The 13,209-nt window shown below is 39.6% G+C and overlaps 1 long non-coding RNA gene across 1 annotated transcript; it reads right to left on the bottom strand.

The window, feature by feature from the left end:
* Window positions 1-10,139: 10,139 nt before the first annotated feature.
* Window positions 10,140-11,472, bottom strand: LOC308103252. Its single transcript, XR_013934714.1, has 3 exons — window positions 11,367-11,472; window positions 10,784-10,928; window positions 10,140-10,468 (listed from the first exon to the last, which is right to left on the bottom strand). It is a non-coding gene; the product is annotated as an uncharacterized lncRNA (long non-coding RNA).
* Between the last annotated feature and the right edge of the window lie 1,737 nt (window positions 11,473-13,209).

Here is a 13,209-nt window from a genome sequence, read left to right as displayed (position 1 = left end):
GCTCAGTCAGTACACTGTCTACCCGCAAGTCTGTATGTCCCTGGTTCAAACCCCAATTTAACCAGTCCAAATATAATTTACTGAACAAAAATCATGACTTTGTTAATTAATGCATGTTCACTTCTTCTCTCTCTCTCTGCCTCTCTCTCTCCCTCTCTCTCTCTAACTGCCTCTCTTTCTCTCTCTCTCTCTCTCTCTCTCACTCTCACTCTCTCTCTCTCTCTTTCTCTCTGCCTGCCTCTTCCTGCCTCTGCCTTTTCCCTCGAACCCGCTTATTGCTGCTTACAGCTATATTTATTATTTATTATTATGTGATGTATATAACTTGAGTTGAAAAATTGTTTGAATAGTAAAAAAAGAAAAAACTGACAGACTGAAAATAGTCACTTCAGTGTTCATGTTCATTCACTTTGGAGTGAAACAGAGCAATAAATGTACAATCAAAAGCATTTTTTTTATAAACAAGTATTGTTTACATGACTGATGTCAATGAAGGCGCAAAATAAATGTCAAAGACTTTTGAAATCATTGTATACTTCTAAAGTGTGTCCTTTCACTAAAATGCTCCAATTGAACTCTGAATCTAAGGAAAAATTTCTGTTTTTAGTGAAAACAAGCTGTACTGAACTACCTCTAGCTTAAAAAACTGAAAGATGCTATCAACTCACTTCAGATGAAAGAAGACATTCTAATCTTTGTTTTGAGATATTCCATGTGTTCATAGTCATAGCACAAAATATTCTGTGGGCCCTCAAAGATGAGTCAGAATGGTCAAAATGCCTGGCAGTGGGGCAGTCTGTTCTAAAAGAACTCTGGCAGTGAATGTGTTAACAATTAATCCACTGTTGATTACTTGCCGATAAGTAAATTAAATCAAACAATTAAACAATTAATTGAACATTCTGTGGTTCTGCAAATCCATTCCTAAACGCACTTATCTGCAAGAATGTACGGTAGCCTACAGCTATCTTCCAGGACTTCCTGGAAGTTATGTGGATAGGTTAAAGATCAAAACAAGAGACAAGTGTGTCCATCTGTTTACATACTGAATGCATGTCACCCCGCTATTTTCAAGAAAAAATGTCAAAAACATGTTTTTTTTTGGACATACAAGGTTTCCACCCGACAACAATGATATGAGAGTTTAATATCTTATACTGTAGTTGTACATTCATTTACAGGGACAATTGTGTTTGGTTAATTTAAACACAAGAATGTTTAGGAAAGATTATTTCAGTCTCTCATGTAATATTTATAGATGTTGTTTGTACTAGTAATAGTAAATTCAGTTTGTCAGGAAAATAATTGCTTATCAATGAATTGATGATTGATCGATAAGGTGAACCAACTATTGATTAATGTTTTAATTAAACATTTTGCATCCTTAAACCTGCTACACTGTCACTAAGAGATTATATTGTCTACTTCATTATCCAGTTAATTGTTATCTAATATCTAGAATATCACTTGAGGTCATGATTAAAAAACAAAACATTTAGAGTGAAAGACCATCCTTGTAAAAGTATTGTACTAATTATATTTTCATAATTCTACAGGTACTGGGATCCTACTGCAAATACTCACCAACACGCAGAAAGAGATTGTGTTGTTGGGTATTATGATGAGTCTAATCCTTCTTCTATCAGAGGATGGAATGACCTACGGTGTTCTATTGGTTTCAACTACTGGATCTGTGAAAGACTTTTCTGCTGAAACCATCATGTTCACAATGTATCAGTTAGCTGGTGTGTTGGCACAGCTACATGATGGCTGTGTTTACATGTGGTAGTCTGTGTGTTTGCTTTGGTTTGTCTGCCTTGCAGTTCTACCCAATATGCACTGTAGACATTATATTACCATTTATATTCATATTTTCATTATTTAGTTAAAGGGGAGCCTATATATAATCTAGCAGATAGTGGTTATCCGTTTTAATACCATGTTTCATGTAGATTAATACATCTTTAGTCTTAAATTATTAAATTAATGCACAAGAAGATACTCAATTTCTCACCATTTTCTCCCCATATCACAGTTTTGCCATTTATTTTATTTTCTATTTAAATGTCTTATTGATTGAATATGTGCTTAAGAATTTTAACTGTTTCCTTTTGAACTTTCCTTTTGTCTCTTTTTATTGCAAATCACTGTTTATCTTTGATGCTTCCTTTACAAATGTATTCCTGTTCATCTCATCTCTTTAATGTAAAGCAATTTGAGTGTATGCTATACAAATAAAGTTTATTAATGCAGTTGTTGTTATCATTATCATTATTATCATTATCATTATTATTATTATTATTATTATTACGGGGCCAGAGCTCAGCTCTGGACCTGTTTTAATATTGCCTGTATTCTTCTGTTTCTGCCACTTTTCACAGTTCTGGCTGAACCGTGCTGTCGCTTTTTACGAAACTCGGCCATATGGTAGATGGTCATGAAAAACTATCAAGAAATAAATCTCACAATCTTTCGTCAAAAGGTGGCGCTATAGCACTCAATTGAAAATGCCAACTTTGAACAGGTACAACTCATGCCCTGTTTGACCTACAGCCATGAAACTTGGATACACATATGCGTCTCTTCATGCTGAACAACTTTCATCCTCTGACTTTTGATCTCCTCCTGGGATTTTTGAGTAATCTGCACAAAACGTTTTACACATGAACTTTGGACCTATGCCGACAAACCTGTGCAAAAGATTTTCTATAAGTGAAAAAATGAAGCTTTAATGAGCCAATGAATATTGCAGTTTTATGACAATTATTCATCTGCCCCTAACACATACATGCAGACTCACATTTCTTTGAAACTTTGCGTTAATGTTGAGGGTCATTCCAAATATTACTGAAACCAATCTTACTCCAATTGGTCAAAGGGGGGCGCTATAGCAATTTTTTGAAAGTGCAAACTTTAAACAGGCAAAAGTCATGCCTCGTTTGGCCGACAGCCATTAAACCTGCTTACACATGTGCCTTGACTCATGAGGAACACATGTATCACGTTGACCAGTAAGCTCCGCCCTTAGATTGTCCGCAATTTTGAGCAGTTTGAAAAACACTTAAACCCAGGATTTTTCAGCTATTTGCGTGAAACTGTATCATCTGTGTGATCTCCTTTTTCACAGGTTCTTGTCTGTTGGTCCAATGGCTTCTCCCTTAAACGTGTGCCTCACAACCTGAAGGTTGCCGGTTCAAGCCTCACTTGGTGGAGACTTCATTTAGAGTGCATTGCAAACAACAAGACTGTATTAATGAATACATATGCAATTGATAAAGATAACATGAAATGCTTATCTGAGAAGGTATGTTTTTGCAATGTATGACATACTTCATTCTGAAAATAGCCGATCTACAATCTCAAAACTTTTCAGATAGCAACGTGTTTCTGAGCTTGTAGATCGGCTGCTTTCACTGGTTCAGTTTTATCTTCAACAGACAACCTCAGCCTGGTCAAAGCTATAGCACTATAGGTAGTGTTGCAGCCTGTCAATCCGAAGGTTGAGAGTTCGATTCCTGTTAATGGCAATAGGTTGAGATGTCCAATCAATCCATTCTGCTTCCATCTCTCTTTCTCTTCAATCTATTATGTTTCCATGTCTCTCTCTCTCAATTAATGCATGTGCAACTGTTAAAGGTAACATGAAATGCTTCTTGGAGAGAGTATGTTTTTGCAATGTATGACAAACTTCATTGTGAAAATAGCCGATCTACAATCTCACAACTTTTCAGATAGCTTTTCAGATAGACATACTTCATTCTGAAAATAGCCAATCTACAATCTCAAAACCTTTCAGATAGCAACGTTCTTTCTGAGTTTGTAGATCGGCTGCTTTCACTGGTTCACTTTTATCTTCAACAGACAACCTCAGCCTGGACAAAGCTATAGCACTATAGGTAGTGTTGCAGCCTGTCAATTCGAAGGTTGATGGTTCGATTCCTGTTAATGGCAATAGGTTGAGATGTCCAAACAATCCATTCTGCATCCATCTCTCTCTCTCTTCAATCTATTATGTTTCCGTGTCTCTCTCTCTTCAATCTATTCCGTTTCCATGTCTCTCTCTCTCTCTCTCTCTCTTCAATCTATTCCGTTTCCATGGCTCTCTCGCTCTCTCTCTCTCTCTCTTCAATCTATTCCGTTTCCATGTCTCTCTCTCTCTTTCTCTTCAATCTATTCCGTTTATCTCTCTCTCTCTCTCTCTCTCTCTCTCTCTCTGCCTCTCTCTCTCTGCCTCTCTCTCACTGCCTCTCTCTCTCTATCTCTCTCTCTGCCTCTCTCTCACTGCCTCTCTCACTCTCTCTCTCTCTCTCTCTCTCTCTCTCTCTCTCTCTCTCTCTCTCTCTCTCTCTCTCTCTCTCTCTATCTCTCTCTCTCTTTCTCTCTCTCTCTCTCTCTGCCTCTCTCTCTCTCTCATCATCATGTAGATCAGCTACTTTCACTGGTTTTTTTTCCGAGGAGACTTACAATTTCGGTAGATGGTTAGGGAACCAGTGATCTAGAGTAGTCAGCAAAACAGAGGCTTGGTCCATCAGGGACGGAAAGAGTTATATATATCAACAGACACTAACAGGGTTATCATATCTATAGCTCAATGAGAAGAAAGGCAGCCCATGAGTCCGGAGGTCACTGGTTCGATCCCTGTCCCCGACGATGTGCTGAGGTGATCATGATTTGGCATTCTTGGGTTTACACATAGTGTTTCTTGAGGATAGGCTTAGGTGTTATTTTACTGAGGTTAGGGTTAGTGATGGTTTAAAATGCTCATTTGTTAATTGCATGGTCTTCTTTCTCTCAAGTTCATTCTTCTATGGCTATGTTTCTATGGCTTATTGTGCATATTACTTATCATTGCTTCTTTCTTTTTTCTTTCTGCATTCCCTGGCCCCGCTTATCGCTGCTTGCAGCTATATTTATTATTATTATTTCACTTAATTCACTCTCCACTGTGAGTGTAATTCAATAGATAATAATGTACAGTTATTTATTCTCATTCTGCAGGTTTCAGTTTATTGTCATATATTTTAGTGTTTGATCAAACTGTATGTTGTCCATTCAGTATTATATTGTCTCTGTTGGGTGGAAACCTCATTTATCCAGAACTGTTACTTTTCAGGATTCAAATTCAAAAATAGCAAAAGTAGCAGATCTACAAGCTCAAAACATGTTGCTTTGCACCGCGTTTGGAGCTTGTAGATCTGCTACTTTTGATGCTTTTGTGTGACGCTGTAGTATGATGAAGTAGGGCGCTAATTTACGAATAAACACAACAAGTTAGGATATGGAGATAAGAGGTTTCTGCCCGACAGCAACGATATATAAACATATAAACTAGTAAACAATGTGGATTTCAGGATCCATGGGGACGCTGTGGCTCCAATGTGGATCTGACTTCTTGTGACCAGACTGAGACATCAGTCATGATGTCAGTCATCTATGACAGAGGGTCTCAAACTTTTCAGGCCTTAACCCCCCACCACCCCCCCATATTTGAACTGGGGACCCCCCACCCTGACAAGCACTTGGAATTGTAGGAGTTGAGGCATTACATTTCACTTTTCACCGATAAATATTGTGAAAATAGCTATAAGCTACAAGTTTGGCTATTTTTTTAATGTTTGCCTCTCATATTTTACAATTTTACAAATGTTTTTATATATATATTTTTAAATGATTATGTCATGTTAGCGGTACTAGCGGTTCGGCCCACTAGCGGCCCTCGCACCTACATCGCACCACCGATCCGACCAATTATGTCTGAGTCATGTCAGGAACAGAAGGTTTTGGACCCACAGATGCATCAACTTAATGTTACTAGTATTTTTTTAATTGAATTTTGTACATGTCTACACAGATTTAGAGGAATATATAATTTTAAATTAACACTAGGAATCTGATATTCTAGGATGATACTGAAAAAATAACCCCACAAACAGTAATAATATTTATACAAAAGTTACAATTGTTATAATAGCACTGGTCTGATATTTGCTTCTTTTCTCTCTCACTTTCATCTCATCACATGCTCTCCCCATGTCTTACACTCCAACAGACAGATAGAATAGCAACACAGGCAGACACACTAGGCTAATGTAATAATAATGACTATCATTATTATCATTATTATTATTATTATTAACTGCATGGCTGCCTCTTTTAATACCTCTATTCATAATCTCTTATCTGCCTCTTTTAATGACTCTATTAATAATCTGTTATGGGACACAACTTTGTTGCCCTGATCGTGAGGTGCATTGACAAAAACAAAACACAAATATGCAGCATGTACTTACTTACAATGTTTTAGGACCTAAGTAACCAACATTTGAAGCTAACATTGTAGGGTTTTTATGTCTTCTGGAAAAAAGGAAATTGTCCAGCTTTTTGGACACATACTTGTGCTTGAACCTCTATTGCCCTCTGAACATGTAACATGTAAACAACAAGCAGGGTTATGCTGTGTTCACACCAACGTTTTCCTGAACAATGAATTGGCTTCTATTTTCAATGTTATCTCTATGCAAATTGGCGTATTAAAAATGTTCATGAGCGTTTAAACGCCTAAATGGAAAAGCGTGCTTTTTTTCTCCCCAGACCCGAGCTTTGAAGCTTTTTTTTTTTAAGCCTTTCAAACTGTAGGCGTTTAAAGCTCAATTCTAGCCAATCAGAGCACAGCATGATCTGAGTAGGCGGGGACTAGCTCATTCAGCCAAAAAGAATGTCAGCCCTCTGCTCGCACTGCCTCAGCGGTTTCCGAAAGAAAAATCTATTTTTTTAAATAAAGGCTGTATCATTGCAAAAGTTGAAAGATAGATGGATAGATCACATAGATTAGAATATAGGCCTAGGCATATGATAGATAGATAGATAGATAGATAGATAGATAGATAGATAGATAGATAGATACAGTAGATATATCGTTTATTATAATATATATATATTTATATATCGATTATATATAGGCCTATTATTATTGTTGTTGTTGTTGTTGTGCACAGTAAACATTGTGAGTTTGTAGATCTGCTATTCTCAAATTTCAGAAATGTATATAGGGTTGATGAAGTGATTTTGTATCAAAATCCACATAGTAACTAGTAACTCAAGTTGTCAAATATTGTAGAGTAGAAGTAAAAGTATTGAAAATTGGAAATACTCCAGTAAAGTAAAAATACCTCAAGTACTTAAGTAGGCTACAGGACTTGGGTATATGTACTTAGTTACTTTAGCTCTGTCACTGGCCCCTAACCATTGAATGCCGACCTTGGACTAAACACACGCCCACAAAAACAAAATATTAAAGTTTTGAATCTATCAGATGTACATCTATAGACAGACAACAAACTAAACAATATAATGGAGAACAGAAGTTTAAACACAGCTCCAGTCGTCCGCACCGGTGGTCGCGATGCGATCTTGAGGAGATGCCGGGCCGTTTCCCCACCCGGTGACTTGTGGATCTGCTATTTTCAAGCTGGTGCAGGCAGCAGGTTCCCTGGTGCTTTTTCCACACAGCATTCGCAAATTTATATGAATGTTTTTAATTAGCAGCTGTGCATGTTAAAGTACTGAAGATTGTTAAACTTGGGCAATTATATACTTTCATTAATTAATAAATAACCTTTATCACACACCGAGTGTGTGTGATGATCACTCTAGGTCTAGGAGCTCTGAATTGGCATGTACATGCTGTCCTTCGACCCCTCTCCTCGGGCAAAGGAGAGGAGCACGGCATGTGTGTGTGTGTGTGTGTGTGTGTGTGTGTGTGTGTACACGTACACACACACACACACACACACACACACACACACACACACACACACACACACACACACACTACACACACACACACACACACTACACACACACACACACACACACACACACACACACACACACACACACACTACACACACAACACACACACACACACACACACACACACACACACACACACACCACACACACACACACACAGCCACACACACACACACACACACACACACACACACACACACACACACACACACACACACACACACTACACACACACACACACACACACACACACACACACACACACACACACACACACACACACTAAACACACACACTACACACACACACACACACACACACACACACACACACACACACACACACACACACACAGACACACACACACACACACACACACACACACACACACACACACCACACTCACACCACACACACACACACACACACACACACACACACACACACACACACACACAACACACACACACACACACACACACACACTACACACACACACACGACACACACACCACACACACACACACACACACACACACACACACACACACACAAACACACACACACACACACTACACACACACACACACTACACACACACACACACACACACACACACACACACACACACACACACCACACACACACACACACTCACACACACACACACACACACACACACACACACACACACACACACGTGTCTCTCTCTTTTTCCTAAATAATCAGTGTATATAATAATGTCGCTCAACTAATAGCGAAGCATCAAACCATGAAATAAACTATCTGTCTGTCTACGGGCTCCGGCCTTGGAGGAGCGGTACTACCGCAGTCACCTCTGCCCGAGACAGCAGCAGCTGAGCGGCGCGACGAGAGGTGAACGTCCGCAAAAAAACAGGAAATACTGCAACATGATTTTTTCTTTAACTTGTTAATTTGTGTATATAAAATATAGATTCCCTGTCGAATCTCCTAATTACACCAACATTATTCTTGTGAAGTAGGTAGTTTGTGCTTTTTTATTAGGATTTATTAAGTTCGCTTTGGTCATTTCTAGCATGGGGAAACACCGAGTGGTGCTCCCCGTGACAGAGTGTCCTATGACGGGCTCATAGAGAGCAGCGTGGGGGGGTAGCGACCAGGCGGCCCGTTCAGTTATTTAGCAGCTTGTTTATAAACATTCTGTAGATTTTTTTTCCATAAATGTAGTAACTAAATATAGACTTATTTCTCATCTACAGCTGCTATTTTTCATTTTTGACTTCATAATGCGCATCTGCTTAAACAGCCCGTTTTTGTCTCGCCTCGAAAAAGCGCACTTGAGGAGACTTGAGTGACAGCTCCTTGGACACGCCCAGTTTGATCCAAAAAACGCCAAGTCAAATGGACTATAGGCGTTTTTTTCACAAAGGCGTCCTTTGGTGTGAACACAGCATTACACTTGCAATACTAGGAACAACTTTCGTTTGCAAGATCAGAACCGATACACACAGTTCTGCTCTGGTAAATAGGCATTGTTCCAAGACCATATACATTACAAGTAGGTGAATGTTGCACCAGAAGCCAAACCTGCTATCTGATCAATGCAAATGTGTCCATGAGGTTACAATTTGCATTATTTGTTTAACCCTTCCATTGTGTTAGGGTCTTTTTTGACCCGTTTTCAAGTTTGAATAGGTAAAGGGTACTTTTTTTTAAAACATTTTTTATTTCTTTATTGGAACGAGGCTTCATGATATCCTCAGAAATAGCCATTTTAACGAATTAACGCAACAAAATCATCACAAAAACAAGTATTTTTTTCATTTATTTGTTTTGGAAGTGTGTTCTAATTATTATTCTTAATTATTCTATTATAGCTAGATAACATCATTATCCATTGCCTTCATTATAGGAAATTTAATGAGTGAATTTTAACATTTTTATAATAGAAAACGAGATATATTGAAAGATGAAACCCTAGCCCTAACCCAACATAATATTAAAGTGTTTACATGGATATGAATGCATTACAAGTCAGCTATGAGGTGGGAGAAAAAAATTATGAAAATACTTATTTTTTGAGTATTTTGGGCTGATTTAAATCACAGGTCAAAATGCAGTTTTCTAACACAATGCAAGGGTTAAAAAGTGATATTTAAAATTGATTGTTGACATCAGGTTTGAAATAGGTCAGTGATTCTCAACCTTTTGAATTTCACAGAGCTGCAGTTTTATATGCATTAGGCCAAAGACCCCCATTTGATATGATTTCTTATCTCTGGGACACCAATTTACATTGTACAATCCTCACTGTCAATTCAACTCTGAGAGTATACAAATGGTTCCATTTGTAACACTCTCAGAGTTACAGACCCGTAAGAGTGCATTTGGACCCAGACCCAACATGGAGAACGAGTAATATAGGTAGTGGTTAAGTAGGTAGCACCAATCTGCACCGTTTCCATTGTTGTGTTGAGGTTCAGGTCCGTAGTGAGCTCTGCAGAGCTCTCATGTCCCTCAGCAGTCTCAGGTTCTTCTTGCTCCGCTTGCCTGGTGCCACCACTTTCACCGTCCCCGCAGAGCGACCCCTGGTGGCCACCGTGGTGGTCACCTTCACCTCGCTCCTCTCGCCCCGTCTCTGGCTCCCACTGGCTTCTCTACGCAATTTCTTCATCTAGTTCCAATGAGACAAAGAGGGAAATGAGGTAAGACATAACTGTAATCATGTACTGTATTTGCACACACATACAATAATAGATCTAAAATATCAAATAGATAATCAATCAATAATCAATTTGAAAAACTTGGATTTGATTAACGTTTTTTCAAAATAGCCGATCTTCAAGCTCACAACGGGAGATTGCCTTGAAGATCGATTTCACCCATAATGACAGATGATAGAATGATCGAATTTTACTTTAATGTACTCTTATATAAGGTAAGAATACAAATCTAGAATCTTGGTGTGAATGCATGCATTTACGTATACCTGTGTTTTATGTCTGTAGAGCTTGTTAATCTACTCTCCTTTCTTCTCCATCTTCAGCAGCAGCATCTCTTGGTCTCTCTGTAGCTCTTTCCTCTCCCGCTCCGACACACTGGCTTCACCCTGCCTCATCAACTCGTCCTGCTCTCTGCAATCACACACACACACACAGTTCTGTAGAATTTACTGGCATTCATGACCAACATACGAAAGTGACACGAGACGCGTGTGCACTCTGCTCAGAAAGAAATAGAATCACGTGGATGTCGGGACTCAAATGGGAACGGTGTCACTCGAATGTGACTTCATGTGGCCAGCCTGTGATATCAGTCATGTATGACGGCAGACCTCTGTGACATTCAAATTCGGGCAAGGTTTCAGCCTGACCATAGCCATTATAAAATAAAAGAACATTTATTTGACTTGATCAGTCCAGTGGTTTCCACTCCGGACACACACACACACACACACACACACACACACACACACACACACACACACACACACACACACACACACACACACACACACACACACACACACACGGCTAGACTCCTGTAGAGCCACACTGCAATAGACTCCTCACATGCTCATGAGTCGGAGCTCTTCCTGTAGTCCGTGCAGAAGCTCTGAAAGCTCCTCCCCACCGCCGCCAGACGAGGAGGAGGAGCTGCTGTCTGATTGGCTGTGACTGTCGGTCACAGGCACAGCCAATCTGTGGCTATTACCACAGATTGGCTATTACCAGAGCAGAACTGTGTGTATCGGTTCTGATCTTGCAAATGAAAGTCGTTCCTAGTAATGCAAGTGTAACCCTGCTTGTTGTTTACATGTTCTACCAGCAGAGGGCAATAGAGGTCCAAGCACAAGTATGTGTAAAAAAAGCTGGACATTTTCCTTTTTTCCAGAAGACATAAAAAACCCTACAATGTTAGCTTCAAATGTTGGTTACTTAGGTCCTAAAACAGTGTAATTTCATGCTGCATATTTGTGTTTTGTTTTTGTCAATGTACCTCACGATCAGGGCAACAAAGTTGTGTCCCACTGTTAATTTTTAAACTTTGTTTTATTGGTTTTTCTGCACATTGATAACACATTAAGTGGTATTCGGTTCATGATATGTGCTATAGGGGGAAAGGGAAAGGAAAACGTACAGGCCTTCACATTGAAGGAACCTCAACAGAGGGAAAGAAAACAAAACAAAACAACTTGACAAAAAGACAGCATTAAAGCAACAGGGGAAACAATAAAACAATCCATCACAAAACAAAAAGCAAGCCCAAAAACAACTACTCGCACGCATACACACACACATACACACAGTGTCACTTTGGTCTCACCCTAGCTCCACCCCTTTAAGTAACAGATTCAATCGGGAATAACCGGAAAAGTAATTCCATCTGCGTAAACCAAGAAGGGATCCCATATGTCGTGGAATTTTCTAACAGAGCCTCTCAATGTATATCTAATTTTTTCAAGTTGTAAGTTATTAAAAATGTCTCTTATCCATTGAGTATGGGAGGGTGGAGTAGTCGATTTCCATCTCATGAGTATTAGGGGTCTTGCCAACAGTGTTACAAAGGCTATCAAGTCTGCTTGAGTTCTAGACAGAGGCAGTTGGGAGGTACCAAACAGCGCGTTAATGGCGTTAGGCTCAATGAGTGTCCCAGCTAGTTCTGTAAGAGTATTTCAAAAATCTCAGTCCAATATGTGCTCAGAGAACCGCATGACCAAAACATATGTACATGTGTTACAGGTGACTGGTGGCATTTTTCACAGGCGGGGTCGATGTTATCGAATATTCTTGAGAGCCTAGCTTTCGTCCAGTGGGCCCGATGGACAACTTTACACTGGAGTAGGCCGTGTCTGGCGCACAACGATGAGGTGTGAACCCGACTCAAGATTTTTCGCCAAAGACTGTCAGCGATCTCCTCCCCCAAATCCTCCTCCCACAGGTCTTTTACACAATTAACAGGTGTAGCAGATAAGGTTTGAATCAAATTATAAAAATGTGAAATTATGCCCTTCTTCCCCGGAGCCTGAACGAGAAAGCTGTCCAATGGACATTTCTCAGGAAGGTTAGGGAAGTTTGTGTACATGTTACGGACAAAACTCTGAATTTGGAGTCGGAGCTCTTCCTGTAGTCCGTGCAGAAGCTCTGAAAGCTCCACCCCACCGCCGCCAGACGAGGAGGAGGAGCTGCTGTCTGATTGGCTGTGACTGTCGGTCACAGGCACAGCCAATCTGTGGCTATTACCACAGATTGGCTATTACCAGAGCAGAACTGTGTGTATCGGTTCTGATCTTGCAAATGAAAGTCGTTCCTAGTAATGCAAGTGTAACCCTGCTTGTTGTTTACATGTTCTACCAGCAGAGGGCAATAGAGGTCCAAGCACAAGTATCTGTCAAAAAAGCTGGACATTTTCCTT

This window comes from Gymnoscopelus braueri (genome assembly GCF_963280865.1).
Source record: "Gymnoscopelus braueri genome assembly, chromosome: 16".
Classification (NCBI taxonomy): Eukaryota; Metazoa; Chordata; class Actinopteri; order Myctophiformes; family Myctophidae; genus Gymnoscopelus; species Gymnoscopelus braueri.
The sequence above is the reverse complement of the archived record's forward strand: the minus strand, read 5'-3'. Positions and strand labels throughout refer to the sequence as shown.